The sequence below is a fragment of the Puma concolor genome, chromosome E2 (genome assembly GCF_028749965.1).
Source record: "Puma concolor isolate L17-30 chromosome E2, mPumCon1.1.hap2, whole genome shotgun sequence".
Classification (NCBI taxonomy): domain Eukaryota; kingdom Metazoa; phylum Chordata; class Mammalia; order Carnivora; family Felidae; genus Puma; species Puma concolor.
The window spans coordinates 26,995,237-27,014,809 of record NC_141681.1 but is presented as its reverse complement, the minus strand read 5'-3'; the positions used below and the strand labels follow the sequence as shown (position 1 = coordinate 27,014,809).

Below are 19,573 nucleotides of genomic sequence, written 5' to 3'. Positions count from 1 at the left end.
AAATAAATAAACTTAAAAAAAAAAAAAAAGAAATGAGTTTAAACCAATGGAGAGCATTATCTTAGAAGCAGGATAGAGCCAAGGCATGGATGTGGAAATCAGCTAGGAGGTTGGTTAGAGAGCGGCAAGGCCCACATTTCCCTAATACTGATTTCTCTTTAGCAGAAAAAAAGGGTTTTGTGATATTTCCTGTGAGAATTTGAAGATCCTAAAGCCCTTACTTTTTCTACATAAAAAGTGCCACAACATGATATTCTTTTCCTCAGGTATGTTCGCTTAAGAAACATATTAATGAATTATTCAGGGCGATTTCCTAGGTTGGGAGAGAGACGCACCTGTCTGAGATGGTTATAGACTCGATTAGATAACATTTGTCAGCTGCATCAGCCACAGGTAGCTCCTGACGAGAATTGTATTTCCCTGTAGGTAGTGGAACCGAGCGAGGCTCCGAATTTCATGGGGTTGTTGAAGAGGCTTGCAGGAGTGTCGAGCCTGAGAGGCTGGATGGCAGTTGTCAAGATAATCAGACTATTTGCAATCGCTATTCTCCGCTCTTTTTTTTCAAAGTTCCTGAATGGGAACATAAAATAGCCAAGAAGACATGACATGTTTGTGTCCTATAAATAGATCATTTCCACTCAAAGTGTAATAGATCTATATTCGTTGGTAACTTCCTATAAGTGGTTTCTTTCTTTTTTCTAACTCTGTTGTTGGGTACAACTCTTAAATTATGGCTACATAACGAGCCAGGTTTTTTCCTGCCAGAATTTTGTCTTCATACACCAAACTACTTATAATATGCACGGGAGACTTTCCATTTTGCTGAAAATACCTTTTATTTCACAAAGGTTTGCATCTTCTTTAAAGCTCTCTTTTGGGCTTGTTTTTAAAATATATCCCCCAGAAAAGCACATTATTTATTGTGTTGGAGTAGGAACATCTGTGGTTTTGCTCTTAGAGCCAATGAGAAGGTTTGAGCTCCAATCACCGTGTGTGAGAAAGTATCTGAGAGGCAGTGTGGTTGTATGCAGCTCCAGCTCCCACACCGGCAGGTTCGGGGAGACCTTAGGGATGGTAAGTGGCCTTGCTCAGATGGTACTGGTGGCTGCTTAAAAGGAATGCTTTGATATTAAATCAAATACTATATGCACAGTGATTCTGCTCAGTGTTAATAAACTCTCCATAAGTGTAAGTTTAATTTTTTAAACATTTTTATTTACTTACTTAGAGCAAGAGTGAGGGGGGTGAGAGAGAGAGAGAGAGAGAGAGAGAGAGAGAGAGAGAGAGAGAGAGAGAGAGAGAGAGAATCCCAAGCAGGCTCCAAACTGCCAGTGCACAGCCCAATACAGGGCTTGAACTCACCAACCATGAGGTCATGACCTGAGCCGCAATCTAGACTCACACTGAGCCACCCAGGTGCCCCTTGATAGATGTAAGTTTAAAATTTTAGCAAAAAATAGCAAGGTAGAGTGAGAAGAGCACTGGTGGGGATTTGGGAAAGCTGACCCCGAAAGCCATATAATTTCTCAATAGTTCATAGTTTCCTTATTATTGCCAGGGAGGGTTTCAATTGGGTGGTCTCGAAGAAGTGCTTCAATGACTGAATCTCACCAGCCTGTTGAAAGGACCCTATGTGTATTTTTGAGAAGAGAGAGATGTGGAACTAGCTTTTCCTCTTGCTCTTCCTCTTGCTCTTCCTCCTTCTTTTCTTTCTTTCTTTCTTTCTTTCTTTCTTTCTTTCTTTCTTTCTTTCTTTCTTTCTTTCTTTCTGTCTGTCTGTCTGTCTGTCTGTCTGTCTTTCTTTCTTTCTGTCTTTCTTTCTTTCCCTCAGTCCTTCTCACTACTCTCATGTTACAGGGTCTCTCCTCTCCTTAATGTAATGCCCCAACATTTGTGGTGTTAGAAGGGTCAGTAGAGAAAATGGACTTAAGAGAACTTATTCAGTAACTCCTTGTTTCCAAGCCATATACTTCCACATTGTGCCTGGAACCCTTTTATTGACAGACATTAGGAAGGCAGCAACCACCTGGTTTAATGGAATCAAGTCAGGACATCTGCATTTTTATGAGGGCTGAGCCTTAAGGGGATTGTTGACTCTGTTTGGAACATGAAGTGGGGTTCCAAGTCCTGAGGTCAATTTTGGTTGCCATCCAAAGGGTAAACATTAGATCTCTACCATCAGGAGGCCAAGGAACAAACTTCTATCAGTTATTCAATAGCATCTTAATATTAAGGTACAAGGATATTGACTGGAATATCATGTCTAAGTGAATGCTTTGTAAACAAAGTATGTGGACAATTACAGATAGCTAAATAAACCACCAGGTTTGTGGAAGCCTTAGAATATAGGCAGTAGAAAGAAAATTAAGTGGCTCTGAAGGATGATTATATCACCTGACGGCAGCAAGTTCAATAGCATGTGCCACTTTATGTCAGCTAAGAATGTGTGGTTTAGGAGATTGCAAGCAATGAAAAGTTTTAGCAGTTCCCTCAATGTTGAGAGCATCAACAAACTAGCTGCTATGCTTTTAGAATATGAACTTCTACATTTCTTTGTTATATTTTAATGTTTATTAATTTTTGAGAGAGAGAGAGAGAGAGAGAAAAGAGTGCAAGTGGGGGAGGGGGGCAGAGAGGGAGACAGAGAATCCGAAGCAGGCTCCAGGCTCTGAGCTGTCAGCACAGAGTGCAACATGGAGCTCAAACACAACGCTCCATGAGATCATGAGACCTGAACCGAAGTTGGATGCTTAACTGACTGAGCTACCCAGGCATCCCTGAACTTGTAAATTTAAAAAGATGGATAGAAATGTTAACATTTATGACAAAGACAGAAGAAATGCCAGAATCTGAGGCACCAGACATATATGAATCAAGGAAATAATTCTGTAAACTTAAGCCAGATACAAGGATGGGGAAGTAGTTCTGTTTTTCAGCCAGAAATTGCTCTGTGATTGGGCTGACCCACTTTCTCAGTTACCCTATTTTGAGTACCTTGCTCAGCCCTCCAGTTCCCCTTTTTATTCTTCCTGGTCAGACCCGGACCACCAGATAGTCTACTCTGCCTTAAACTTTGAAAGTGAGTCAAGGAGAGAATTAAGTAGCAGTTCTTAGAGATAAAAACATTAAGAAATATTGCCTCAGACTAAAAAAATGCCCCCAGATTTTTCTCAAGTGCTGTGGAAATGAAAGCAGAAAATTGCTCTGTGCCATTTCTGGGGCCCACTGCTATTAGAGACAGATGATAAACCTCACCAAATCAGCGCAGCACGCGATGGGCTGGAGCAGATGGACGTGGCTTGCCCTTTTTAAACAGAGCTAACATGGCAACGAGCTGATTGCTGCTAAATCAAACCCTGCCACTGAGCTCTCTTTCTGGAGGCCACCAGTTGAAAGGAGTAAATATAAATGCATATGTGAATGTGTCTCATGTTCCTTTACTTAGAATCCTCCAAAAAGGAGCCAAAAGGAACTAAGCAGCATGAACTTCCTCCCTCCTGCTTCATCGGCTGGGATGTGATCTCAGGTGAACCTAAGCTGTAGGCAGATTTGGGGTTTCAGAATCTCCCAATAAGGCCTGGTGTGTCCCCAGAATCAAACCCGAGCTTTAATCTTAGCTGCAGTGTTTCTTAGCTCAGGAATCTAAGCTGGTTCCTTTCTTCTCTGGTTTTTAGTTTGAGGGATAAGATGTATGTTATTTTTGGTGTTGCTTTCCTCCCATTCCGCCAACTGGATGAGTTTTTTGCTCGTTTTATTTTGTTCTTGGTAGTTGTATCTCCCTTGGTAACTGTGAGGCCTGGATGAAGAGAGGAGGAAGGGAACCTGGGGAGGGGAACAGGAGATCACAATAAAAAGCCTAAATAAGATGGAATGATGAAGAGGTGAGAGAAAAAGAAGAAAGAGTTATGGGACTGGTGGAAAGTTTGAGAAAGTCCTATGAGGGATCTGCCATGGCCACAGGATTCCCGAGAGGTGCTGTGAATTAGGAATTTGATCCTTTTAAATATATATCTTAAAGATACATGTGAAGAATGGATTCTCTTCATAATTCCCAAGTTTAATTTTAGGGCTGGACAGCACAGAGATAGGCCCAGAGGGGCCATAGTTTATCTTCAGATTAAACATACCTGAACTTATTTTGACTTCATGGTGTTAAAACATAGGTATTGGGATATCCATTTTGTATATGAAAACTCAGAGAGATATAAACTATAAGATGAGATTATTAGGTGAGGGAATCAGGTTTTGAATCTGGGGCTGTCTAAATACCAATCTTTACTCTTTTCCATATCATGCTTCCTAGACACCTCGATTCCAAAAGAAGGTATATGATGAAAATAAATGACTGTTTTAAGTAATGGGAATTATTTCATGGGGAAGCCTTTTGTTCAACAGTGGAGGGCAAATGTTCAGCTTTGGGCCATAACTATTTCATTACCAGACATGCATTCATCAGTGCGTGCATTGGCTCAACCAGCAAATGTTTGTCTTTTGCAACACGTATTGTAAGGACCTAGGGAGACAAATATAAATAAAAAAAGAGAGGTGATCTCTGTTCTCATGGAGCTTGTAGCCCTAGTGGGGAGACAGGCACTCATCTACTAATAAGTTCATAAATACATATAGACCAACTATTTGAAAGAAAAGGATGTGGTTTTTTGAGAGCCCGTACTGAAGTAACCTGAGATTGGGAAAGACATGGAGATGTGCATTCAAACTTTTCCTATTGGGAATGCTTTTTCCTCTCTTTTGTTCACAATACCCATTGGCTGTCTTTTTTTTTTTTTTGTTCACTGTATTCATATTTAGTGCCTAGAATAATGCCAGGCACACAATAGGTAAAGTCCTGCATTTGTGTAACTTGGATTCTAGTGGAGGAGATAAACAGCAAACAGGGAAACCAATATATAATGTATTTTCAGATGGTAATAAGTGAGATGAAGGAAAATAAGGAAAGTAAGTGGAAGAGTAACCAAGGGTGTTACCTTTTTTTTTTATTTTTGAGAGAGAGAGAGAGAAAGAGGAAGAGGGAATGCAAACGGGGGAGGGGCAGAGAGAGAGAGAGGGAGACAGAGGATCTGAAGCAGGCTCTACACTGTCAGCACAGAGCCCACTGTGGGGCTTGAACTCACAAACTGTGAGATCATGATGTGAGCTGAAGTCAAAGGCTTAACCTACTGAACCACTCAGGTGTCCTTGGTGTTGTTTTTGAAAGGATGTTTGGATAGCACATCTGAGAAGGTGACACTGAAGGGAGACACCTGAAGGAGGGTTAGGACTGAAACACGCAATACAGGCTGAACAGTATTTCATACCAAAAAAATAGTAAAAGCAAAGCCTCCAAGACAGGTGTATTTTTAATTGCTCAAGGAACAAGGCAGCTAACGTGTTTGGGTGGTGTGAGTTATGGGGAACGTCACAGAAAATGCAGTTGGAGAGATGTTCAATGGCCACTTTGTAGACCTACCATAGTGAAGAATTTGTATCTCATTAATATGATAGGAAACATTTGGGTACTTTTGAGCAGGAGAGTTACTTGATCTAACGCACACACATACATATGGATATGTGTGTATATATATCTACACACACACATTTCCTAGGAATAGACTGTTTCCGTTATTGGGTGCATCCTACCAACCGGCATAAATCAAAATGTCTTAGATCAAATATGTACCCCTATGGCATAATGTAAATGATGAAGGGAAGGGATCTCATTTTGTCATTTTCTTTTCAAATATCAAGTTGTGTTAAAGGAAACATTTTTCTCAATCACAGGTACAGATGGGAGGAATGAGTGACATCTTGATGTCCTCTCTTTGATAAGTCTTCTCCCTTGGTAGCTTCCAGTGTACTTTTAGGAACAAGCTTCAATTTATCTTTTACAGAGTGGATTTGTGTCCTGGAGCGAGCAGAGCTGCATTTAAAAGTATGCTAGCTTCCAGCTTGAGATTCTCAGAGGAGCAGCAAAGCAAAGAACAGAACATTGCCCTGAATGTTTGGAGAGCTCAGATGGGGGCTTAGCCATCAAATGTAACTGTCACCAGCACAGCCCCTTGCCTGTGAGTTTCTGAAACATTTCTTACATTTATGCATTTGTTTGATCTGTTTAACAATCCAGTGTGATAATTGGGGTAAGAATATTTGTTCCAGTTTTACTGATGGAAAACATGAGGCTTAAAGAGGTGAAGTAAATGGCTAGAAATTAAGGCACATACATAAATTTGCTGACCAAATTGATACATGTAAAATTCTTGATACATGGATAGACACAGAGTAGGGTCTCAATAATTTTAATCTCCTTACCCTATTGGCCACAGTATATTTATATATGAGTCATTGTCTATGTGGATATAGGCATTCTTTTAAAAATATTTATTTTATTTTTTGTTAAAAAATCCAGTATAGTTAACAGAGTTACATTAGTTTCAGGTGTACAATATAATGATTCAACAATTCTGTACATTACTCAGGGCTCATCGTGGTAGTGTGCTCATAAGCCCCTTTATTTTATTCATCCTCTACCCACCTCCCTTCTGAGAACTACCAGTTGGTTCTCTGTCTTTAAAGTTCTGGGATTTTTTGGTCTCTTTTTTTCTTTGTTCATTAGTTTTCTTTCTTTCTTTTTTTTTTCATTAGTTTTATTTCTTAAATTGGTGAGAGGTGGCTGGGAGGCTCAGTCAGTTAAGCATCCGAATCTTGATTTTGGCTCAGGTCATGATCTTGTAATTTGTGAGTTAAAGCTCCACATTGGGATCCACACAGAGAGTGTGGAGCCTGCTTTGGATTCTCTCTTTCTCCCTCTCTCCCTGCCCCTCCCATGTGCTCTTGTGCTTTCTCTCTCTCTTTCAAAAGAAATAAACTTAAAAAAATAAAAAAAATTGCACACATGGATGAAATCATCTGATATTTGTCTTTCTCTGACTTATTTCACTTTGCATTATACCTTCTAGATCCATCCGTATTATTGCAAATGGCAAGATTTAATTCTTTTTTATGGCTGAATAATATTCCATTATATAGATATATATACCACATCTTCTCTATCCGTTCATCTATGGATGGATACTTGGGTTGCTTCCATATCTGGGATATTGTAAAGCTTTATTTAAAAAATTTAAAAAAATGTTTCTTTATCTTTTATAAAGAGACAGAGAGCAAGTGGGGGAGGGAGACACAGAATCCAAAGCAGGCTCCAGGCTCTGAGCTGTCACCACAGAGCCCAGAGCGGGGGCTCGAACCCATGACCTGTGAGATCATTACCTGAGCCGAAGTTGGATGCTTAACTGACTGAGCCACCCAGGTACCCCTTGGCTGTTGTAAATAATGCTGAAATAAGCATAGGGAGTTTTTTTTGAATCTGTGTTTTCATATTTTTTGGGTAAATGGAATTTTGTATTTTTTTTGAGTAGTGGAATTACTGGATCATATGACTTTTACTTTTTTGAGGAGCCTCCATATTGTTTTCCATCTTCTAGGCAGTCTTTAGTGACTTGGCTTTGTCTTTGGTTTCTGTGCTTTATCTCCATGATAATTTCAGCAGCACACTGACAGAAAATTCTTTTACGTTAGGGAATTTGCTTTCCTAAGACTTCAGTGTTTTCTAGCTTTCCCATGGATGCATTCCATGTGGCATTTTGAAGCTCTTGGAAAATATAAAACTGCTAATATTGAGGAACACAGAATTTCCAGCATTGCTATACTTCTCCTTGGGAATCATGATGCTGGTTCTTGAAGCATTAAAAGATCCTAGAAATTCTTAGAGAATTTCTGTATAGAATACATGGAACACTAAAATCAACTTAAGATACTTTAAATTTCATGTGTCTTCTTTTCTTTTTTTTTAATATGAAATTTATTGTCGAATTGGTTTCCATACAACAGCCAGTGCTGATCCCAACAGGTGCCCCCCCCCCATGCCCATCACCCACTTTCCCCTCCCTCCCACCCCCCAACAACCCTCAGTTTATTCTCAGTTTTTAAGAGTCTTTTATGGTTTGGCTCCCTCCCTAACTTTTTTTTCCCTTTCCCTCCCCTATGGTCTTCTGTTAAGTTTCTCAGGATCCTCATGTGTCTTCTTTTCAAACAAACATTGTTTAACCATACATAAAATGCACAACTTCTTAACAAACTAAGAGTTCAGCACTTGTTGAAATCTCGAGGCCTTTTGGAGATTTTTTTTTAAGGGAGGAGGGGAGTTTAAACTTTGAGGCTACCCAGAATGAACACTTTCTGTTGAGAATAGGTTCACTATTATATATAATGTAGGAGTGCCTCATGTTTCAGAAGCTGAAGGTGGTTGGGTTAAGGAATTGGGGGGAATCTTTCTTTCCCCACTTGGGCATCCAAGACACCTGTTTTATGGAATCTATTAACAAGGACTTTTCCTTCTCCCCCTTGTCTTTATTTCTTCTCATCCTCTCCTCCCTTCTTATGTTTCTTCCTTTTTCCCCCCTATTCCTCCTCCACCTTCTCTTTTGTTTGTAATCTTGAGGGAGTTATACAAGTGTTGAAGAGCAGTTTAGAAACTCATGATTACAACAGCTGAGGGAAGAGTCCTTTATGTTGGTATCAGCTGTCCAGAGACTTCTGGTTGCTAGTGAGTGGTGTAGTCTTCAGACTAATCCTACCAAATAAACTTGGCTGTGTTTTACTGATCTGTAGCCACCCTTGCTTCCTGTCCATTTTCCTACCTTTGTTCTCCACTTCCTGTTGATTGTGTGAGGTGTAGTATATCATTCCAATAAGTTCTTGTAAGTTAGAATTGGTTCCTGAGACATGTAATCAAGAATACTGGCTGGTAGACTGAATAACGGCAGTTTCTGTACTTACCTGACTATCCTTATTTGACTTATCCTATAAGAACTGATTTACATTCCAGCTCTTAGATGGAGCCTTCTAAGGCTGCCTCATTTTGTGTTGATTTTATGTTCCTTGAGTTTACATGGCCTTACACTTTTTAACATTTTATCATGTCACGCCTTGTAATTTTTTCTACCTTTTTGGTTAGGTTTATTCCTAGGTATTTTATGGTTTTTGGTGCAGTTGCAAGTGGGATAGATTCCTTGATTTCTCTTTCTGCTGCTGCTGCATTATTGGTGTATAGAAATGCAACTGATTTCTGTACATTGATTTTATATCCTGCGGCTTTGCTGAATTCATGTATCAGTTCTAGAAGTTTTTTTGGTAGAGTCTTTTGGGTTTTACACGTAGAGTATCATGTCATCGGGGAAGAGTGAAAGTTTGACTTCTTCCTTGCCAATTTGTATGCCTTTTATTTCTTTTTGTTGTCTGATTACTGAGGCTAAGGTTTCCAGTACTATGTTGAACAACAGTGGTGTGCCTGGTAATATTTTCTAACCGAATTAAGTTAATTTATTTCAAATTCCTAATTCCATCAAAAGTCCCTCAAGGGCAAGTTCTCTCTCCCACTCTCTCATGCTCATTTTCGTTCTTTTCCTTTCTCCCAGATAGAACTGTGGAGGCTGAGCACACCACAGATTTGAAGTTCAGAAAATTATTGTTTTTCTTTAATTGATGTGTGTCAGAGTGCTTTGTTGATTAACAAAAAATTAAGCCTGTGTAACCCTGTGTGGGAGATGACTATAGTTGGCTTTGTAGCTCAACTGAACAAGGACCATAAGAAACTGGCAGGCTTGAGCATGGACTCTAGAGCAGACAGAGCTGGATTTGATCTTGGAAATTTGTAACTTCTATCTCTGTGACCTTAGACTGGCTTTAATTTGTTCACTCATACATGGTTTGAACAACACTTTCTTTCCAGAATAGATAAGAAGATGAAATAAAGTAATAAAAATAACGTAAAGCCCCTAAAGCACATACTGAGAACTCAGTAAATTTTGGCCTTTTCATTGATGAATGTATTTATCATCAAGCTGATACATGGTTTGTCAGAAAATTGAGTGCTTGGAATGAGTTAATACAAGTAAAATATTAAGGCATCTGCAACTCTTGATCTCAGGGTCATGAGTTCAAGCCCCACGTTGGGTGTAGAGCCTACTTAACATATTAAAAGCAACAAAGTGAAAATTTTACTGTCCTTCAGCCCTTATCTACCTGAAGTAAGTATTTCTGGGGTCCTGTAGGTAAAAGGTTGACAAACTAGGACATTTCTAGGAATGAAGAACTAGGATATTGGAGAGTTGCACTGTGGAGAGTGAGTCTTGATTTATGTTGCCCTTAGATGTAAGACCAGAAACGATGGGTGCTGATTACAGTGAAGAAGATTTTAGGACATTAGGAAAGACTTTCTCACTTGATTGTATGAACACTGAATGGGCAACTGGAGATGCTCAATTAGAAACTGCATTAATACTTGGCAAATGCATGGTACTCTTTCTGCAGATTCTCTACTTACCCACATGACTGCTCATTATGTAGAATAAACAGTTCGCTGGAATCATGAAATCCTTATGGGCCAGTGCACCTCTGGAAATTGTCCAGCACAAATATTTTAGATGTCTCCCTTTCACTTTTCAGACTTTCCTGATTGCATGCAATCCTGAGTCAAAGGGGCTTATTTGAATTGTCATATGATGCCCTGTCCCCTCACCCCCGCCCCTACCTGCTTCCCTCAGTCACATGTATTTACACAGGAGTGTGTTTGGAATTCAGGCTGCATCTCAGAACCATGAGCTATATTTGCCTTGTTTACTGACATAACTTTGCATTACCTCAGAGTCTGCTATCATGCCTGGCCAGGGTGTTTTGTGGGAATTGCCGATAAGATGACTTCTGCACCTGCTGGTGTCACTCACCCTTTAACATGATGGAAGAAAAATGTTGAAAATGCTAAGATGCTTGTTACTCTACATCTTGGGCTGTCTGTGGATGGGGCCCATTATTGGAAACTGCTTTCTGATTCTACTAAAACTGTCTCCACTCTAAAGTAGCCTTATATCATTGCTTATTTTCCTTCTCCATCTTCAGGGTCAGCATTTCTTTGTCCATGTAAAATGGGGGCAGGCAGAGGAACTCATTTATTGGGCATTGTGTTAGGTGTTTTATATCTGTTATCAAATTCAGAGCCCTAGTCCACCCCACGTGGAGTCTTTGTGACTCCCCATTCTACAGCTGGGTGTCAGTGGAGTTGAATAAGTTGCCAAAGACACAAATCTAGTAGGTGGTGGAGATAAGCACACATATTTTCTGATTATACATAGAAGAGTCAATTTTGCTTGCCACTAAAAACTCCAATACGGGAATCAGATCCTCTTTAAAACAAAGCCTACACCCAATCATCAGTTCAAATATATCCCTTCTTTTTGTGATAAACATTAGTAGATGACTTAGCCTGCTTAAAAAGACCTAAAGAAGGGCACCTGGATAGCTCAGTTGGTTAAGTGTCCAACTCTTGATCTTGGCTCAGGTCATGATCTCACAGTTTGTGAGTTTGAGCGCTCTGTTGGGCTCTGTGCTGGCAGCATGGAGCCTGCTTGGGATTTTCTCTCTTCTCTCTATCTCTCTGCTCCTTCCCTGCTTGCTGGTATGCTCTCTCTCTTGCTCTCTCTCAAAAATAAATAAATAAACATTAAAAAAAGAAAGACTTAAAGAAAGTTACTTTTGATCCCTAGGGCCCCCATGGGTCATCATTTGTTGAAGGAATAAGGGTGTGTGTGTGTGTGTTGTGTTGTGTTGTGTGTTGTATGTGTGCATGATTTCAGCTCTAAGTTTCCTTCTTTGTTAGGTGTTTGAAGCTCAGAGAGGCCAAGCAGCATGATCCAGATCAGTTTTCCCATGTGTATGACAGAATGCTCATCTCATCTGGATTAAGTGAGCTATATGTTTAAAGCACTTTTCACATACTAGATGTTTAAAAATATGCATTAATGTTCCTTTGTTGTAACCACCTTTATAAACGTGTGTATTTTTCTTTTCTCTCTCTCTTTTTTTTTTTACATTAAGACACTCTGTTAAAATATCAGGTATGAAATACAAACAGGGAAGATGTTATTTTTATAATAAATTTGTAAAACTATAGGGCTCTTCAGATTTTTTGTTTTATCTTGTATAAGTTTTGGTAAATTGTATTTTTCAAAAAATGTATCTGTTTCATCCAACTTGTTAGATACATTGGCATAAAGTTGTCCATATATTCTCTTATCATTCTTTAACATCTTTATAGATCTGCAGTGATATTTCCTCTTTATTCCTGATATACATATAATTTATGTTCCCTCTCTTTCTTTCTTTTTTTTCCACTCCCATCACTCTTTTCAAAAATTTTTAAAAAAAATTTTTGTTTACTTATTTTAAATATAATTTATCATTCAGTTAGCTAACATACAGTGTATACAGTGCTCTTGGCTTTAGGTGTAGATTCCCATTATTCATCGCTTACATACAACACCCAGTGCTCATCCCAACAAGTGCCCTCCTCAATGCCCATCACCCATTTTTGCCTCTTCCCTGCCTCCCCTCCCCCACATGCCATCAACCCTCAGTTTGTTCTCTGTATTTAAGGGTCTCTTATGGTTTGCCTCCCTCTTTGTTTGAAACTCTTTTTTTCCCTTCCCTTCCCCCATGGTCTTCTGTTAAGTTTCTCAAGTTCCACATATGAGTGAAAACATATATCTATCTTTCTCTGACTGATTTCACTTAGCATAATACCCTCCAGGTCCAACCATGTTGTTGCAAATGGCAGGATTTCATTCTTTCTCGTTGCCGAATAGTATTCCATTGTATATATAAACCACATTTTCTTTATTCATTCATCAGTTGATGAACATTTGGGCTCTTTCCATAATTTGTTGAAAGTGCTGCTATAAACATTGGAATACATGTGCCCTATTAATCAGCACTCCTGTATCATTTGGATAAATTCCTAGTAGTGCTATTTCTGTGTTGTAGGGTAATTCTATTTTTAATTTTTTGAGGAACCTCCACACTGTTTTCCAGAGTGACTGCACCAGTTTGCATTCCCAGCAACAGTGCAAGAGGGCTCTTGTTTCTCCACATCCTCGCCAACATCTATTGTTTCTTGAATTGTTAACTTTAGTCATTCTGACTGGTGTGAAGTACTGGTGTGAAGTAGTATTTCAATGTGGTTTTTGATTTGTATTTTCCTGATGATGAGTGGTGTTGAGCATCTTTTCATGGGTCTGTTGGACATCTGGATGTCTTCTTTGGAAGATTGGGCTTCCTCAAAAGCCCAGTTTGGCTAGTTTTCTGTCCTTTATGTGTTTTAGTAGCTTGATATGTGTCCTGCACTTGTGAGCACTGTATTGAAAAGAGGTCATACGCTGTCCAGGGTCTGGCCCTTCAGGAGGTGTTTTTGGAGTGTGTTGTGTGCTGTCTGTTGTTGTGCTTTATCTCCCTACTCATAGTGGTGGTTTGGACCTTCCACTGGGTGTGCTTTGATTTGTTTGTTGAAGTAACCCTGTAAAATATTTAAAAAGAGAGGGGTGGTGGAGGAAGCCTTATCCCATACAAAGAAAGAAATGACAGGGGAGGGAAAAAGAAAAGAAGAAAAAAATATTGACCAGGCAAAGAATCAGAGAAACTATATGGCTTAATTCAGAGAGAGACAGGAAAATAAAGAAGGAGATACAGAAGAGTAAAAAGAATAGATTGATAATGTCTGCTTAGCCTAAATTTCCATCAACTGATGAATGGATAAAGAAATTGTGGTTTATATACACAATGGAATACTACGTGGCAATGAGAAAGAATGAAATATGGCCCTTTGTAGCAACGTGGATGGAACTGGAGAGTGTGATGCTAAGTGAAATAAGCCATACAGAGAAAGACAGATACCATATGGTTTCACTCTTATGTGGATCTTGAGAAACTTAACAGAAACCCATGGGGGAGGGGAAGGAAAAAAAAAAGAGGTTAGAGTGGGAGAGAGCCAAAGCATAAGAGACTGTTAAAAACTGAGAACAAACTGAGGGTTGATGGGGGGTGGGAGGGAGGGGAGGGTGGGTGATGGGTATTGAGGAGGGCACCTTTTGGGATGAGCACTGGGTGTTGTATGGAAACCAATTTGACAATAAATTTCATATATTAAAAAAAAAAAAAAAAGATAATGTCTGCTTAAACAAACCAACAACCAAAATAGAGAAGGGAAGAAATAAGAGGAAGAAAAGGAATTGAAAAATATATATATAAAATAAGAATTGACCAAGAATCAAATCAGAAGATGCAAAGCCACTGGACTGACACCTGATGGTGCCTTGGAACAGGGGGGCTGCGCTCCTCTGGAGGAGGGTCTGCCGGGCGTGGTCAGTGTCAATCTCTGGCCGGTAGATATGCAGTTACCAGGCACAGAGGGGCGTGGTTTGGTGTAGGCAGGTTCCACCTCAACTGTGGGCCTGCTGTCCTGATCCTTGAAGCCTCACCTTATTGGTAATGGGGAGAAAAATGGAGACACCCCCGGTCTTTCCTCCCGGGATTGGGTGACCCAAACCACTCTGTTGAGGCCGTCCTCACAGTAATGTGTGGGCATGAGTTAACCTCACTCCAGTCACTCGCACGTCTCAGGCACTCACCTGGGATTCAAACCCTGATGTCTTAAAGGATCCTGGTCCATACACACTGGTTCTGGGGTAGTGCCACTCTGCCCAGACAGTTGACAAAGGGCCTCTGGCTGGTGGGTGCCTGGAGGGTCTTTTGTCCTTGGAGCGTTTATATACCTTCTTCCCACAGCACTCAAGGGATGGTTCTGCTCTTGCCATCTGTGCCTCTGAGCTGGCTACCAAGCCCAGGGCTGCCCGTCCCCCTCCAGGCACATGTATAGAGCTGCAGGCCCCAGTCTGAAGAAAGCCTCGCAACTCTGGATTGAGTTAGAAATTGATTCTTTCTCCATTTTTTCCGTTTTCTGGTCCATGGTTTTTCTCTTGTCCAGATACAATCCTACACTTCCACAGCCTCTCTTTCTCTTCCTTTTGTCTCTCCACAGAAGGAGATCTTCCCCTCTGTGCCTTTGCCACCCATTTTATCTCTCCCAATTTGTAGTCACACACCTATGGCCTGCCAAGTTGTCCGCACGAGCCCCTGGAGATGTTTCTGTCACTCTGCAGCCCGGATTCCTGGAATTTGAAGTCTTCTGGCTTCAGTACTGCTGTGTTTGAGGGACGAGGGAACTTTAGGTCCCCTCTCTACTCCTAAACCTGTGTATTTATTTATTTTTTTAATTTAATTTTTTATTTTTTAAAGTTTACATCCAAATTAGTTAGCATATAGTGCAACAATGATTTCAGGAGTAGATTCCTTAATGCCCCTTACCCATTTAGCCCATCCCCCCTCCCACAATCCCTCCAGCAACCCTCAGTTTGTTCTCCATATTTATGAGTCTCTTTTGTTTTGTCCCCCTCCCTGTTTTTATATTATTTTTGTTTTCCTTCCCTTATGTTCATCTGTTTTGTCTCTTAAAGTCCTCATATGAGTGAAGTCATATGATTTTTGTCTTTCTCTGACTGACTAATTTCACTGAGCATAATATCCTCCAGTTCCATCCACGTAGTTGCAAATGGCAAGATTTCATTCTTTTTGATTGCCAAGTAATACTCTAGTGTGTGTGTGTGTGTGTGTGTGTGTGTGTGTGTGTGTGTGTGTGTATACTACATCTTTATCCATTCATCCACTGATGGACATTTGGGCTCTTTTCATACTTTGGCTATTGTTGATAGTGCTGCTAGAAACATGGGGGTGCATGTGTCCCTTCAGAACAGCACACCTGTATCCCATGCATAAATGCCTAGTAGTGCAATTGCTGGGTCGTAAGGTAGTTTTATTTTTAATTTCTTGAGGAACCTCCATACTCTTTTCCAGAGTGGCTGCACCATCTTGCATTGCCACCAACAATACAAAAGAGATCCTCTTTCTCTGCATCCTCCCCAACATCTGTTGTTGCCTGAGTTGCTAATGTTAGCCATTCTGACAGGTATAAGGTGGTATCTCATTGAAATTTTGATTTGTATTTCCCTGATGATGAGTGATGTTGAACATGTTTTCATGTGTCGGTTGGCCATCTGGGTGTCTTCCTTGGAGAAGTGTCTATTCATGTCTTTTGCCCATTTCTTCACGGAATTATTTGTTTTTTGGGTGTTGAGTTTAAGTTTTTATAGATTTTGGATACTAACTCTTTATGTGATATGTCATTTGCAAATATCTTCTCCCATTCCGTCAGTTGCCTGTTAGTTTTGCTGATTGTTTCCTTCGCTGTGCAGAAGCTTTTTATTGTGACAAGGTCCCAGCAGTTCATTTTTGCTTTTATTTCCCTTACCTACAGAGATGTGTTGAGTAAGAAATTGCTGAGGGCAAGATGACAGAGGTTTTTGCCTGCTTTCTCCTCGAGGATTTTGATGGCTTCCTGTCTTACATTTAGGTCTTTCATCCATTTTGAGTTTATTTTTGTGTATGGTGTAAGAAAGTGGTCCAGGTTCATTCTTCTGCATGTCACTGTCCAGTTTTCTCAGCACCACTTGCTGAAGAGACTGTCTTTATTCCATTGGGTGTTCTTTCCTGCTTTGTCAAAGATTAGTTGGCCATACGTTTGAGGGTCCACTTCTGAGTTCTCTATTCTATTCCATTGATTTGAGTGTCTGTTCTTGTGCCAGTACCATACTGTCTTGATGATTACAGCTTTGTAGTATAGCTTGAAGTCTGGGGTTGTGATGCCTCCTGCTTTGGTTTTCTTTTTCAAGATTGCTTTGGCTATTTGGGGTCTTTTCTGGTTCCATACAAATTTTAGGATTGTTTGTTCTAGCTCTGTGAGAATGCTGTTGTTACTTTGATAGGGATCGCATTGAATATGTAGATTGCTTTGGGCAGTATTGACATTTTAACAATATTTGTTCTTCCTATCCAGGAGCATGGAACCTTTTTCCATTTCTTTGTGTCTTCTTCAATGTCTTTCATAAGCTTTCCATAGTTTTCAGTGTATAGATTTTTCAACTCTTTGGTTAGATTTATTCCCAAGTATCTTACGGTTTTTGGTGCAATGGTAAATTGGATCGATTCCTTGATTTCTCTTTCTGTCCCTTCATTGTTGGTGTATAGGAATGCAACCGATTTCTGTGCATTGATTTTATATCCTGCAACTTTGCTGAATTCATGAATTAGTTCTAGCAGTTTTTTGGTGGAATCTTTTGGGTTTTCCATATCGAGTATCACGTCATCTGCGAAGAGTGAAAGTTTGACTCCCTCCTGGCCAATTTGGATGTCTTTTATTTCTTTGTGTTTTCTGATTGCAGAGGCTAAGACTTCCAATACTATGTTGAGTAACAGTGGTGAGAGTGGACATCCCTGTCTTGTTCCTGACCTTAGGGGAAAAGCTCTCAGTTTTTCCCCATTGAGGATGATATTAGTGTTGGGTCGCTTGTATATGGCTTTTATCATCTCGAGGTATGTTCCTTCTATCCCTACTTTCTTGAGGGTTTTTACCAAGAAAGGGTGCTGTATTGTGTCAAATGCTTTCTCTGCATCTATTGAGAGGATCATATGATTCTTGTCCTTTCTTTTATTGATGTGATGAATCACGTTAATTGTTTTGCGGATATTGAACCAGCCCTGCATCCCAGGTATAACTCCCACTTGGTCGTGGTGAATAATTTTTTTAATGTATTGTTGGATCCGGTTGGCTAATATCTTGTTGAGGATTTTTGCATCCATGTTCATTAGGGAAATTGGTCTATAGGTCTCCTTTTTAGTGGGGTCTCTGTCTGGTTTTGGAATCAGGGTAATGCTGCCTTCATAGAAAGAGTTTGGAAGTTTTCCTTCCATTTCTATTTTTTTGGAACAGTTTCAAGAGAATAGGTGTTAACTCTTCCTTAAATGTTTGGTAGAATTCCCCTGGAAAGCCATCTGGCCCTGGGCTCTAGTTTTTTGGCAGATTTTTGATTACTAATTGGATTTCCTTACTGGTTATGGGTCTGTTCAAATTTTCTATTTCTTCCTGTTTCAGTTTTGGTAGTGTGTATGTTTCTAGGAATTTGTCCATTTCTTCCAGGTTGCCCGTTTTATTGGCATATAATTGCTCATAATAGCCTCTTATTATTGTTTTTATTTTTGTTGTGTTGGTTGTGATTTCTCCTCTTTCATTTTTGATTTTATTTATTTGGGTCCTTTCCTTTTTCTTTTTGATCAAACTGGCTAGTGGTTTATCAATTTTGTTAATTCTTTCAAAGAACCAGCTTCTGGTTCTACTGGGTTTTTTTTTTGTTTGTTTGTTTCAATAGCATTAATTTCTGCTCTAATCTTTATTATTTCCTGCCTTCTGCTGTTTTTGGGTTTTATTTGCTGTTTTTTTCTAGCTCCTTAAGGCGTAAGGTTAGTTGGTGTATCTGAGATCTTTCTTCCTTCTTTAGGAAGGCCTGGATTGCTATATACGTTCCTCTTATGACTACCTTTGCTGCGTCCCTGAGGTTTTGGGTTGTGGTGCTATCATTTTCATTGACTTCCATATACTTTTTAATTTCTTCTTTAACTGCTTGGTTAGCCCATTCATTCTTTAGTAGGATGTTCTTCAGTCTCCAAGTATTTGTTACCTTTCCAAATTTTTTTTTGTGGTTGATTTCGAGTTTCATAGCACTGTGGCCTGAAAATATGCACGGTATGATCTCGATCTTTTTGTACTTACTTACGGCTGATTTGTGTCCTGGTATATCGTCTATTCTGTAGAACATTCCGTGTGCACTGGAGAAGAATGTATATTCTGCTGCTTTAGAATGAAATGTTCTGCATATATCTGTTAAGTCATCTGGTCCAATGTGTCATTCAAAGCCATTGTTTCCTTGTTGATTTTTGATTAGATGATCTGTCTATTGCTGTGCGTGGGGTGTTGAAGTCTCCTACTATTATGGTATTACTGTTGATGAGTTTCTTTATGTTTGTGATTAATTGATTTATATATTTGGGTGCTCTCACATTTGGCACATAAATGTTTACAATTGTTAGGTCTTCTTGGTCTATAGACCCCTTGATTATGATATAATTCCCTTCTGCATCTCTTGATACAGTCTTTATTTTAAAGTCTAGATTGTCTGATATAAGTATGGCTACTCCGGCTTTCTTTTGTTGACCATTAGCATGATAGATGGTTCTCCATCCCCTTATTTTCAATCTGAAGGTGTCTTTAGGTCTAAAGTGGGTCTTTTGTAAACAGCATATAGATGGGTCTTGTTTTCTTATCCATTCTATGGATATCCATTTTCTTATCCATTCTATGTCTTTTGATTGGGGCATTGAGTCCATTGATGTTTAGAGTGAGTACTGAAAGATACGAATTTATTGCCATTATGATGTTTGTAGAGTTGGAGTTTCTGGTGGTGTTCTCTGGTCCTTTCTAATCTTTTGTTGCTTTTGGTGTGTGTGTGTGTATATATATATATATACACACACACACACACACACACATATATATGTGTATATTTATATATACACATATATATATGTGTGTGTGTGTGTGTGTGTGTGTGTGTGTATATATATTTCATCTTTTCTCCCCTCAGAGAGTCCCCCTTAAAATTTCTTGCAGGGCTGGTTTAGTGGTCACAAACTCCTTTGATTTTTGTTTGTCTGGGAAACTTTTTATCTCTCCTTCTATTTTGAA

The 19,573-nt window shown here is 39.5% G+C and overlaps 1 long non-coding RNA gene across 2 annotated transcripts in view; it reads left to right on the top strand.

Annotated features, from left to right (window-relative positions):
• LOC147573434 (uncharacterized) overlaps positions 1 to 19,573 on the top strand; it is a 109,093-nt gene that overhangs the window by 19,063 nt on the left and 70,457 nt on the right. For both annotated transcript variants that reach the window (XR_015244520.1, XR_015244519.1), the window contains one exon: positions 5,889 to 6,062. This is a non-coding gene — a long non-coding RNA (uncharacterized LOC147573434). The remainder of the gene's footprint in view (positions 1 to 5,888; positions 6,063 to 19,573) is intronic.